General features: G+C 41.3%; 1 protein-coding gene across 1 annotated transcript in view; it reads left to right on the forward strand.

Annotated features, from left to right (window-relative positions):
• Nucleotides 1–12110, forward strand: part of Zfp90 (ZFP90 zinc finger protein) — a 43517-nt gene extending 31407 nt beyond the window's left edge. The window contains exon 6 of the mRNA XM_077793029.1: nucleotides 12025–12110. The gene's annotated coding sequence lies outside the window, so the exon portion shown is untranslated. The remainder of the gene's footprint in view (nucleotides 1–12024) is intronic.
• Nucleotides 12111–14117: the final 2007 nt, after the last annotated feature.

Raw genomic sequence — 14117 nt, forward strand, 5'->3', positions numbered from 1 at the left:
CTCATTTTTATGTCTGCTCAAGCATCCACTTTTCAGGAAAACCCTCATTGACTACTCTTCTTCCCTTGCTCAACTTTTCTTTTTTTTTTTTTTTTTTTAAAGAGAGAGTGAGAGAGGAGAGAAAGAGAGAGAGAGAGAATTTTTAATATTTATTTTTTAGTTCTCGGCGGACACAACATCTTTGTTGGTATGTGGTGCTGAGGATCGAACCTGGGCCGCACACATGCCAGGCGAGCGCGCTACCGCTTGAGCCACATCCCCAGCCCTCAACTTTTCTCCCATAGAAATTGTCACCTTCTAACGTGTCATTGTGTTTACTGTTTGTCTCTTTCTGGTGATTATGTAAACTCTGTGAGAACAGGGATTTTTCTCTGCTTTTATCCACTGCTGCATTTCTAACATGTCAAAGAAAACATGACACATTATATTGACACTTAATACATATTTATTGAATGAATGCATTTATCATCTATTATTGCATTACAAATTACTACAAACATTTACTCTCTTTCTTGGGGCTCATGGATCTGGAGGTTGCTTAGCTGGGTGATTCAGGCCGTTTACTCCATGAGGCTGTGATCCAACTGTTGACCAGAGCTGTAGCTGTCTCTAGGCTCTCTGGAGCTGCAGAACCCACTTCCAAGTTCACTCACATTTTGTTGACAGACCTCAGCTCCTCGCTGGCTGTTGGCTGTCACAAGGGGTTCCCCACAAAGCTGCCTCCTGTCACAGCTGGTTTTCCCTGAAGTGATATGTGAGAGGAAAAGAGAGAGAGAACACCCAAGGCATAAGCCACAGTCCTTTTATTACCTAATCACAAAAATGATGTGTATGTTTTTTACAGAATAATGACCCCCAAGATGTCCATGTCCTACTCCCCAGAACCTGTGAATATGCTACTCTACACGAAAGTACTTGCAGGTGTGACTCAGGAACAGTGTCATGAATTGCCCAGGTGGCCCAGTGTAACCACAAGCATTCTTATAAGGGGGAAAAAGGAAGAGCCCAGGACAGTCAGATAATCGGGAGGTTGCTTAGCTGGGTGAGTGTCAGAGAGTCAACCCAGGACAGAGAGTCAGCCCAGGACAGTCAGAGCCAGCAGATAAAAGGGAGCTGTAGAGATGGGAATGGAGGTTGGAGTGACGCACTTTGAAGTCGGAGGAAGAGACCACGTGACAAGGAATGCAGGCAGCCACTAGAAGCCTGAACAGCCAAGATTTTCCCCAGGAGCCTCCCAAAGGAACACAAGCCTGCTGGCACCTTAATTTCTGCTCAGTAGGACCCATTTAGATGTCTGGTCCCCAGAACAGCAAAATATTACATTTGTGTTGCCTTAAACCACTAAGATTGTGGTAATTTGTTACAGTAGCAATAGGAAATGAATACACTATCACCTTTGTGATGTTATGTTAGTGAGGAGGGAGTCACTAAGTCCAGCCCACATTTCTAGAATGTGAATAACAGAGCACATGATTATTGGGGCCATTTCAGAAGGTGCCTATCAGTAAATTAATTATTATTATGAATGAATTATTATTATTAACCCCACTTTACAAGACTCAGAGGAGTGAAATAATGTACTTGAGATCATATAGCTAATAATGATAGAGCCACTTCCATCTGATAGAATAAATTCCAAACTCCTTTCATAAATAGATACAAAGACCTACCGGATCCGGGTTCCACCTCATTCCCTAATCTTAAACATGCCAAGCCTATCTTTTTCACCTGCTCCTTCCTCTCCACTGGGCTGCCACCACAATCTTCAGGTCTCGGTTCAAATGCAAGTCTTCCCTGACCCCCACTGATAAACACAGTGACTTTCAGATGTTCACCATCTGATATCTGTTTTCACTTCTCCTGGTGTCTATTCCCACTCCTCCTATCCCTTTTGAAGACAAGGGCTTTAACAGTTCTGTTCACAGCTATATCCCCACTACTGTACTAGCGCACAGTAAGTGTCCAATGAGTATTAGCTGAATGAATGAATGGCTGCACAGGGAGACAACACAGTTACAAACAATTCAACTCACTTCTCTGGGTGTATTGAAATAACAATCCTTACCTGGAAGAGCTTATGAGAATTAAAAGATCAACAAGTCACCAGGCCTAAAGTAATATGATGTATTTTTAAAGAAATGAGAGTTTTGCGGTATAGCGATACCAGACTTCAAACTATACTACAGAGCAATAGTAACAAAAACAGCATGGTACTGGTACCAAAACAGGCGGGTGGACCAATGGTACAGAATAGAGGACACAGTAACCAATCCACAAAACTACAACTATCTTATTTTTGATAAAGGGGCTAAAAGCATGCAATGGAGGAAAGATAGCATCTTCAACAAATGGTGCTGGGAAAACTGGAAATCCATTTGCACCAAAATGAATCTGAATCCCTATCTCTCCCCGTGCACAAAAGTTAACTCAAAATGGATCAAGGAGCTTGATATTAAATCAGAGACATGGCATCTGATAGAAGAAAAAGTTGGCTACGACCTACATGCTGTGGGGTCGGGCTCCAAATTCCTCAATAGGACACCCATAGCGCTAGAGTTAACAAATAGAATCAACAAATGGGACTTACTCAAACTAAAAAGTTTTTTCTCAGCAAAAGAAACAATAAGAGAGATAAACAGGGAGCCTACATCCTGGGAACAAATCTTTACTCCACACACTTCAGATAGAGCCCTAATAACCAGAATATACAAAGAACTCAAAAAATTAGACAATAAGATAACAAATAACCCAATCAATAAATGGGCCAAGGACCTGAATAGACACTTCTCAGAGGAGGACATACAATCAATCAACAAGTACATGAAAAAATGCTCACCATCGCTAGCAGTCAGAGAAATGCAAATCAAAACTACCCTAAGATACCATCTCACTCCAGTAAGACTGGCAGCCATTAGGAAGTCAAACAACAATAAGTGCTGGAGAGGATGTGGGGAAAAGGGCACTCTTGTTCATTGCTGGTGGGACTGCAAATTGGTGCAGCCAATTTGGAAAGCAGTATGGAGATTTCTCGGAAAGCTGGGAATGGAACCACCATTTGACCCAGCTATTCCCCTTCTCGGTCTATTCCCTAAAGCCCTAACAAGAGCATGCTACAGGGACACTGCTACATCGATGTTCATAGCAGCTCAATTCACGATAGCAAGACTGTGGAACCAGCCTAGATGCCCTTCAATAGATGAATGGATAAAAAAAATGTGGCATTTATATACTATGGAGTATTATTCTGCATTAAAAAATGACAAAATCATAGAATTTGGAGGAAAATGGATGGCATTAGAGCAGATTATGCTAAGTGAAGCTAGTCAATCTTTAAAAAACAAATACCAAATGACTCCTTTGATATAAGGGGAGTAAACAAGGACAGGGTAGGGACGAAGAGCTTGAGAAGAAGATTTACATTAAACAGGGATGAGAGGTGGGAGGGAAAGGGAGTGAGAAGGGAAATTGCATGGAAATGGAAGGCGATCCTCAGGGTTATACAAAATGTCATATAAGAGGAAAGGAGGGGCAAGACAAGATAATACAAATGGAAGAAATGATTTACAGTAGAAGGGGTAGAGAAAGAAAAGGGGAGGGGAGGGGAGGGGAGGGGAGGGGGGACAGTAGAGAATAGGACAGACAGCAGAATACATCAGACACTAGAAAGGCAATATGTCAATCAATGGAAGGGAAACTGATATGATACAGCAATTTGTATATGGGGTAAAAGGGGGAGTTCATAATCCACGTGAATCAAACTGTGTAATATGATGTATTATGAACTATGTAATGTTATGAACGACCAATAAAAAAAAAAAAAGAGTGGGAAAAAAAAAAAAAAAAAAAAAAAAAGAAATGAGAGTTTTGACTCTCTCACCATCAGCAGGCTAGACCTGGGGGCATTTGCAGGGCTCTGCATTCTGAGAGCCCTTTGTCTCCAGAGAGGAAGAAGACTGGCAGGAGGGTGGGCAACCCACCAGCACTGTTTGGGTAATAACTGACCATTTTCTTCCCAGACTGGTTCTGCTGGTCCCCACGCCCCTTCCCACAGGCAAAAACCTCCTCAGGACCTGATTCTGCAGGTCAACCATGAATTTAATGAGAATATGCCAGACAGAGAAAGCCAGCTCAGCTAGGGAGACTGGGCTTTTTTGTGATCTTGGACAAGGAACCCATTTTCTCTGTGTGCGTGTGTGCGCACATGCGCACGCGCATGCTTCTGTGTGTGTGTGTGTGTGTGTGTGTGTGTTGGGGACTGGAAATAACTTGGGTGTAGTTCACAGCCTTTGTTTTTTGGTTGTTACTTTTTATAATACTGGGGATTGAACCCAGGGATATTCTACACTCTACACTGAGCTCCCTCCGCACCCCTTTTTATTTTTTTATTTTGAGACAGGGTCTCTCTATTGCCCAAGCTGGCCTGGAAATTGTGATCTCCTGCCTCGGCCTCTAAGTAGCTGGAATGACAGGCATGTGCCACCTCACCGTGTTCACAGTCCACTCTTATAATTAGTTTGTGCCAGGCTCCTCCCTGGCTTCATATATTCACTCATTCATTCTTTTCTTTTTATCCTTATCTCTCCTTCCCATTTCCCTCCTCCTCCACTCTATTTAATGAAGACCTAGTTTGTATGCAGTTTTGTCAAATGCGAATTATTGGGTCTAAAAAAATTTTTTTAGTTGTGGTTGTACACAATACCTTTATTTTTATTTACTTTTATTCGGTGCTGAGAATCGAACCTAGCACCTCGCACATGCTAGGCGGGTGCTTTATTGCTGAGCCACAACCCCAGTGCATGAAGTATTGATGTATAAATGTCTTTTTTAATTTTTTTTTGGTACCAGGGATTGAACTAAGAGGCACTAAACCACTGAGCCACATCCCCAGCCCTTTTTTTTTTTTTTTTTTTTTTTAGAGTCAGGGTCTTGCTGAGTTGCTTAAGGCTTCACTAAGTTGCTGAGGCTGGCTTTGAATTTTTAATCCTCCTGCCTTAGTCTCCCGAGCCACCGAGATTACAGGCATGTGCACTGCACCCAGCTGATTTTACTTTTTTAATTAAGAGGCATCTTGCTATAGATCAGATTCTGTCTCTTACTTCAGTAGCCAGCCTCCCAGATGCCCCCCACAACCTGGGTAGATCTCCTGGTAGTCAAATATTTGAGTAGTCTCTTCTGTGATGGGTTGAATGTTTATGTCCCACAAAATTCAGAGCCCTAATCCCCAGTGTGATGGTGTTTGGAAGCGGAGCCTTTGGGAAGTGATTAGGTTTAGAAGAGGTCATGGGGATAGGATCCAATGATACAATTAGTGCCTTTAAAGGAAGAGATTCAAGGGCTCACTTCCCCCATGCATGCACCAGGGAGAGGCCGTGCGAGCACACAGCGAGATGGTAGCCTCCTACAGGCCAAGAGGCCTGAGAATGAAACCTACCTCACTGATTTTGAACTTCCCAGTCTCCAAAACAGTGAGTCTCCAAAACACCCTATGAGATTTTGTTATGGCAGCCCAAGCAGGCTAAGACAGCCTTCCTATAGTAAACACAGCTGATCCTAATCAACCAGTGGGCTATTGCAGGGATAGTAGAATGTGATTTTTCCAGGTCTAGGTGGTAAAAGACATCGCAATCTCCTTGTTCTCTCTTAGATCAGCCACACTAGGGAAAACCAGCTGCCATGTCACAAGGACACTCTGGCAGCCCTCTGGAGAGGTCTAAGAGGAAGTGAGGCCTCCCACCATCAGCAAGCACTTGGCAGCCACGTAGGTGAATTCTCCAGCCTGAGACATTTTAACTACAACCTCAGGATAGATGCCAGGCTAGAACCATCCAGTCAAGCCACTCCCGATTTCCTGACTCATAGAAACTAGATGAGAAATGTTTGTTTTTATTTTAAATCATTGTATTTGGGGATAATGTGTTACAGGGCAACAAATAATAGATACATTTATTTTTTCATTCAGCTGTACAGCTTGTAGACCTATCCCAGTCTCTGCATGTTTGTGTAACTCAGGAATCAGCAGAGGTCTACTGTAAAGAGCTGGATAGTACATATTTTAGACTTTGCAGGCCACATGGTCTCTGTTGCAACAACAGAGCATAAAAGCAGCCGCAGACAATAAAGGGAAGGAACATGTTAGTGTTCCAATAAAATTTTGTGGGCGTTGAAATTTGAATTTCATATAATTTTCATGTGTCACAAAATAATTTTAGGATTCCCCACCCCCGACCATTTAAAAAATGTAAAAATCATCCTCAGATCATGAGCCAAGTTGTGAAAAGACAGGGGCTGGGTCAAATTTAGCCTACAGGCTTTAGTTAGTTGACCGCTGACATATCTCATTGTTGTGAGCAGCTACATAATCATTCCATAAAGTGCTTTTGCCGTATTTGCATAGCTATTCTCCTGTGAGGGGCATCTAGTTATCTGCCGGCCTCCGCTACCATAGACAATAGCTTCAGTGAACACTCTTGGCTGTGTGGGAAGGTTCCTGGCATATGTGCCCCGGAGTGGAGCTTGCTAGGTCTCATGGTGTGGCACTACCCTCCCCAGTGTGGCATGGGAGCTCCTCTTTAACTTGGTGTTACCCAACTTCCTAATTTTTGTGAATTGATGTCTTCCTGTTTGCATTTCCTTAGTAACTAATGAATCTGGATATTGTTTTTGACTTTTTTTTTCTTTTTTTATTATCAGGGATTGAACCCAGGGAGCCACAGACCTTTTTTTTTTTTTTTTTTTTTTTTTTGAGACAGGACCTCTCTACATTGCTGAGACTGACCTCAAATTTGCAATCCACCTGCCTCAGCCTCTCAAGCTGCTGGGATTACAGGCATGCACCATTACGGCCAGCTTGGATATCTTTTGGGTGCTTAACTCCTACACACTATTTTTTAGTGATTTAACGCCACTCAGTTCTCACACAACTTCATGAGCCAGTACTGTTGTGACCATTTCTCAGGTGAAGAAACTGAGGACAGAGGTGCCCAAAGGCACACAGATGACTGAGGGGATCAGTAAACCACAGCACGCCTGCTATTGTTACTTTTTTAAAAATATTTTTTAGTTGTCAATGGACCATTATTTTGTTTATTTATTTTTATGTGGTGCTAAGAATCAAACCCAGTGCTTCACACGTGCTAGGCAAGCACTCTACCACTGAGCCACAACTCCAGCCCCTATGGTTATTTTTTAATAGTACTGTTTTAATAGTATTGTTCTCATAGCACACGATTCATCCACCTGAAGTGTGCAACTCAGCAGGTGTTAGTATACTCTCAGAGTTGGATGACTATTACCACAAGCAATTTCAGGACATTTTCACATTCCAAAGAAACCTATTCCTTAGTGATCCCCCCCCCCGCCTCAGCCCTTTCAGCCCCTCATCTACCTCATGTCTCTACAGACTTTCTTATTCTGGACATTCTTCACAAATGAAAGCTTACTATACATTGCCTCTTGACTGGCTTCTTTCATTAGTGTAAGGTTTTCAAGGCTCATTCACTTTGTAGCATATATAAAAATTTCATTCCTTTTTATAGTTGAATAATAGTCCATTGTATGGTTATACACCATTTGGTTTATCCATTCATCAGTTCATGAACATTTGTGTTTTTCTTCTACTTTTTGGCTATCCTGAATAGTGCTGTTATAAACTTTCATGTACCAATTTTTGCTTAGACGCATATTTTCGTTTCTTTTAGGTATATACTTAGGAATGGAGTTGCTGGGTCAGATAGTAATTATGTTTAACATTTTGAGGCAATATCTGTTTTTATACATTCCAGGAGCTAAAAATGGTTTCTGCATTTTTAAGTGGCTAGAAAAAAAAGTAGAAGAATAATGTATTGTAACACATAAAAATTACACAGAATTCAAATTCAGTTTACACAGAGTTCTGTGGCAGCTACTTTCATTCCTTGATATATTGTGTATGGATTCTTTTGTATTATAGTGACAACACTGAGCATTGTTAACTATATGCCTGCAATGCCTAAAATTCTGCTCTCTGGTTACTATGTGTTGGTGTTAATTTAGTGATTTGTTATTATTGTTGGGCTGGTAGGGGCAGCTTGGGTATGTGCTGACTACAGGGCAGATGGTAATCGGAGCCAGATCACCAGCCCCTGTTGGCCATGTCCTTGCCTATGGCCTATAGGAATGAGAACTCACACCTGGCCCCATTTTCTGGACTGAGAAACTGAGTCCTGTGGAGTCTGCTCAGGTTCATGCAAACTGGGGGAGAAGGGAGCGAGGGCTTAGCTTTCCTCTCTTCCTGGGCAGCTTCCTCCCATCCAGTTTCGAGAAGGCCTCACTGTGAATAATTCATGGCTGGCGTTTGCCGAGCACTCCATCTTGTCAGAGCACTCTGGTCATCATTAATTAGTAAAAACCTGGCTTCGGCTGTCACCCAATAATACAAAAACAGAAATGGCTTTGATCTCTCACCCCTAAAACCAGAAGATTCCATCTCCACGTCAAGACTCTGATCAGCAGATTTCTCCTCCCCACCCATTGCCCCATCATCTCCTAAAGACCTAAACCCTACTATTTTAGCTACAAATTCTAGCTTTCTGCAGAAAAGAGGGCAGTCTCAGGGTTGGAGCCCCAGCCCTTGTAGCTGGTATCCTCTGAGAAGTCACGTCCTCCCTCTGCCCTCATTTGTGCTTGTCTGGAAGGATAAATAATGATGTCTGTTTCTGGGTTGTTGTGAGGATTATTGCTGTGAGTTTTTACAAAAAGACTCTCAAAGGAACCCTCATATGTAGCTTTTGGGGATGTAAAATGGCTCAGCAGCTTTTAGAAACACAGCCTGACATTTCCCCCAAATGGTTAAACGCAGAGATGCCATATGATCCTGCAATTTCACTCCTGGGCACATACCCAAGAGCAATGAAAACATCCTCACAAAAACTTGTACACGAATGTTCACAACAATATAAACAACAGCCAATGAATGGAAGAGTAAAATGTATGTAGATGATCAGTGGAATAGTGTTTGACTATAAAAAGGAATGAAGTACCGATACATGGACAATGTGGATGAATCTTATAAACATTACACTAAGTGAAAGAAGCCAGACAGAAAAGGCCACATATTGTAGGAATCTGTTTACACGAAATGTCTAGATTAAACAAATTGTTGGAGACAGATAATAGATTGAACCTCAGTAACTTAGCAAGGCCCTAAGCAACTTGGTGAGACCCTGTCTCAAAATAAAAAATAAAAATGGGCTGGGGATGTGGCTCAATTGTGAAGCACCCCTGAGTTCAATCCCTGGTATCAAAAAGCAAAAAGAAACCATTGAGGGGCTGAGGATGTGGCTCAAGCGGTAGCGCGCTCGCCTAGCATGCGTGCGGCCCGGGTTCGATCCTCAGCAGCACCACATACCAACAAAGATGTTGTGTCCGCCGAGAACTAAGAAAAAATAAAATAAAATGTTAAAATTCTCTCTCTCTCTCTCTCTCTCTCTCTCTCTCTCTCTCTGTCCCCTCTCTCTCTCTCTCTCTTAAAAAAAAAAAAAAGAAACCATTGAAGAACTGAGGACATAACTCAGTTGGTAGAGTGCTTGCCTACCATGCACAAAGCCCTAGGTTCAATTCCCAGCACCACCAAAACATTGAATTGCATGCTTAAGTAGGTAAAGTTTATGATGTGTAAATCATATCTCATTAAAGGTGTTGTTATTTTATTTTTTATTGCAGTATTGAGCATTGAACCCAGGGGCACTCTACTGCTGAGCTACTCTCCAGCTCTTTTATATTTCTTTATTTTGAGACAGGGTCTCCTTAAGTTGGGAAGTTGACCTTGAACTTGTGATTCTCCTGCCTCAGCCTCTAAAGCTCTTTTTTAAGAGTGCTTTGGGATTAGGGGTGTAGCTAGGTAGCAGAGTGCTTGCCTAACATGCATGAAGCCCTTTGTTTGATCCCCAGCACCAATAAAAAAGAAGAAAAAGATTCTGAAGTTTCAATTGCTGAGTACAATGATATCATATGCTTGATAGATGATCATATTCATAATGACCGAGCTAAATGTTCTGATTGGTGAGTTTAGGATTAAGCTTAAGACTTTTGACATCAGAGACACCTAGAGCTCTTGCTATGTATGACCGTGGGCAAATCATTAAACTCTTTGAGCTTCAGTTTAATCATCTGTAGAATTGGTACAATAATCCCTGTCTCATAGGATTGCCGTGACAATTAAATAAATATTGTGGCAGTATGCTGAGTTGTGGCTTGCCACCTAGATGCTCAGTACATGATGATATTATTTCCACATCTGACCCTTCCAGTCACCCCGGGGAGCAGATATTTTTTAAAACTCTCCAGGTGAGTGCTGTAATCAGGCGAATTTGAGAAGCAGGGCTGCTCCAACTTGAAGTCATTTGGCCTCTTATGTATGTCCTTCCCCCTAAGGCCTCTTATTGTTTGCTGTTTCATGCTGCCTGGCCTCCCTTTGCAGAAGATCCCCTATTTAGAGGCCCATACTCTTAGCTTCAGTAATTACACACAGCCCTTGAGAGTTTGTCATTTCTTCATACTTTGATTCAGAGCAAGGATTGATAACATCAATAACAGCAGTCATGAGTATCCCTGCAGCGGGCCTCTGCAGGGGGTTCCTAGCGCCATCTCCTTTATGCCATCACAGCAACCTTCTGATGGGATTGGTTGTCTCTGCTTTGCCTCAAGGAGCTTAAATAATTTGCCCAAGTCTTAGGAAGGGGAGCAGCAGGGTCAGAATTGAGACCTAGTTTTATGTGACCCCCAAAGCCAGTGTCATAGATCTTATACTGTACAGTATCCAGTAGTTATCACAGTATGAAGAAATCAGGGCTCAGAGACCTCAGGAGGCTTTTCAAAGATCACACAGAAGCTTCTGAACCAAGTTAAAGTTGCAGCTCTGGTTTTTATCCCTCCAATCTAGGGCTTTCTCATGTTCGTAAGTCCTCATCAGTGACTTTATCAACAAATGCCATACCCCAAACAAAACAAAACAGAGAGCAAGGAAATAACTAACAACAACTCCAACAATAACAAAAGGATCACCTTTAGGATCATTTTAACATACTTTTTTTTTTTACTTATAGAAAATGTTCTCAATGACAAATAACAGGAGTTAATATTTATTGAGCATTTTCTTTGTGCCAAGTGTTATTTTAAACTCTATATTTTATTAACACAATTAGACCCTAACAACAACAGATGACATGAGTGCTATTATCACCAAGGCAAGGAAGTCACGGATCCTCTATGGGGTTTGCATTAGGTCACTGACTAGAAATTGTGAGATCCAGGACTCAGATCCCGGCAGAGCAGCTTTGAGACCTTGCTTTGGTCACTTGGCAGTGCTTGCTTTGAAGTGTGTCTACTGCAGTGTGGTTTATAATATAGAAAAAAAATGAAAGAAAGCTACATGCCCAACCTCAGGGCACATCCCAGATAAATAAATTATGGTGTGCCTTTTGAACAAATTATTCTGAAGCCATTAAATATTATGCTAGAAAGGATTCTCCAATGACACAAAAAAAGTATTCACAACATTTCAGATGAAAAAGCCAGGTTCAAAAATAGTATTGCTTGTGTTATTAATCCATTTATAGAGCACAAAATTAGGCAAAACTAATATCTGTTTTAAAGGTCAAGATAATGGTTATCCAAGGGTGGGGGGTTTATGACTGGCAAGTGGCACAGGGAGGCTTATTGGGGCAGACTGTGTTTGTCCCTTATTCTGGGTCCTAGTAACACATGGGTTCAATATTGCTGATCTGATCATTTATGATCTGCTCACTTCTCTGTGTTTGTGTTAGAGTTCAATGAAAAGTTTAAAAATATATTGCTACTATGATCTTTATTTATCTATTTATTTTAATATTTATTTTTTAGTTATTGGCGGACACAACATCTTTGTTTGTATGTGGTGCTGAGGATCGAACCCGGGCTGCACGCATGCCAGGCGAGCGCGCTACCGCTTGAGCCACATCCCCAGCCCTATGATCTTAATTTATAAAATATGTATGTATACATTTGCAGAGAGAAGAAAGAATGGAGGAAACATACATCGAAGGACAATTACAAATAGCTGGTCTATATCATAAGCAATGTCAAGATCAAGAAAGACTGAGAAACTCTTCCAGTTTAAAGAAGGCTAAAGAGTTGTGATGACTAAGAGCCATGCAGAATCCTGGATTAGATCCTGGACTGGGAAAAATATGTAAGCACAGCTGATTGATTGAAATATGGATTATAGATTAGATAATACTATTACAATGTCAAATGTCCCGAGTTTGCTAATTGTATTGTGGTCATATTGTGGTCAGGTATGGAAATGTCTTTGTTCTTCAGGAAATAAACACTGATATGTTTAGGGTTTAAAGGGCATGATGTGTCCAATACAATCTCAAAAAGGTCAGAAAATCATTTATATATAGTATACAAATATTTAAATATTTATATGCAGAGAAAAAATTTATAAAGCAAATAGTGAATTGAACTGATTCTTGTGGATAAAAAATGTCTAGTCATTTCTCCCTCTCGCTGGGAATTTCTTGTATTATCCTTGGAACTTTTCTATCAGTTTAAAATTATATCAAAATTACAAATTGCCCAAAGCGAAAGAGGGGAAGACAGACACACAAACCTCTACTTTTTTAGAAGTAGTACTAAACTAAAATTGGAGAAAGATAAGTACCAATTTTCCAAATAGCCTTTTGAAAAGTAACAAGGGAAGCCAGATGTGGTAGCATTCACCTGTAATCCCTCCCAGTTTGGGAGGCTGAGGCAGGAGTATTACAAATTCAAGGCCAGCCTCAGCAACTTAATGAGACTGTTATTGTTTAGATATGAGATGTCCCCCAAAAGCTCATGTATGAGACAATGCAAGAATGTTCACAGCTGAAATTATTAGATTATGATAACTGTTACTTAAATTAGTGGATTAATTCACTGATACAGATTAACTGGATTGTAACTGTAGGCAGGTAAGGTGTGACTGGAGGAAGTAGGTCACTGGGAGCATGCCTTTATGGTTTATATTTCGTCCCTGGTGAGTGGAGCTTTCTCTGCTTCCTGGTTGCATCGCCCTGAACTGGTTTCCTCCGACACACCCTCTGCCATGATGTTCTGCCGCACATCAGGCCCAGAGTTTCAGAGTTGGCCTATCTCTGAAACTATGAGTGGAAATGAACTTTTCCTCCTTTAAATTGTTCTTGTGAGGTATTTTGGTCACAGCAATGCAAAGCTGAACAAAACAGAGACCCTGTCTCAAAACAAAAAGTAAAAAGGGGCTGGGGTTGTGGCTCAGTGGCAGAGAGCTCGCCTCGCATGTGTGAGGCACTGGGTTGGATCCTCAGCACCACATAAAAATGAATAAACAAAATAAAGATATTGTGTTCATGTATAACTAAAAAGTATTTTTTAATTGAAGATGAAACTTTTTAAATTTTTTTATTATTTATGGGTTTTGTAATTGCTCTTTTTTTTAAATGTTTATTTTTTGGTTGTAGTTGGACACAATTCCTTTATTTCACTTATTTATTTTTATGTGGTGCTGAGGATTGAACCCAGGGTCTTGCACATGCGAGGCGAGTGCTCTACCGCTGAGCCACAACCGCAGTCACCCCAAATTTTTATAAATAAAATAAAAAGTAAAAAGAGCTGGGATTGTAGTTCATGGGAGAGCACCCCTGGGTTCAATCTCTAGTACCAAAACACAAAACAAAACAAAAAAACATAAAAGGGCCAGGGCATAGCTCAGTGGAAAAGCACTTGTACGAAGCTCTGGGTTCAATCCCCAGCACCTCACCACTACCACCACCAAAAAAAGGTAATACAACAGTGGTACACTTTCTTTTCTTCCCTTTTTTTTGTACCAGGGATTGAACTCAGGGGCACTCAACCACTGAGCCACATCCCCAGCCCTATTTTGTATTTTATTTAGAGACAGGGTCTCACTGAGTTGCTTAGCACCTTGCTTTTGCTGAGGCTGGCTTTGAACTCATGATCCTCCTGCCTCAGCCTCCCAAGCCACTAGGATTACAGACATGTGCCATCGCACCCTTATAGTGGTACACTTTTATATGGAAGGAAATATACCAAGCATCACCTGTCCCCAGGTGGCACTGTGA

This window comes from Urocitellus parryii, chromosome 15 (assembly GCF_045843805.1).
Source record: "Urocitellus parryii isolate mUroPar1 chromosome 15, mUroPar1.hap1, whole genome shotgun sequence".
Taxonomy (NCBI): domain Eukaryota; kingdom Metazoa; phylum Chordata; class Mammalia; order Rodentia; family Sciuridae; genus Urocitellus; species Urocitellus parryii.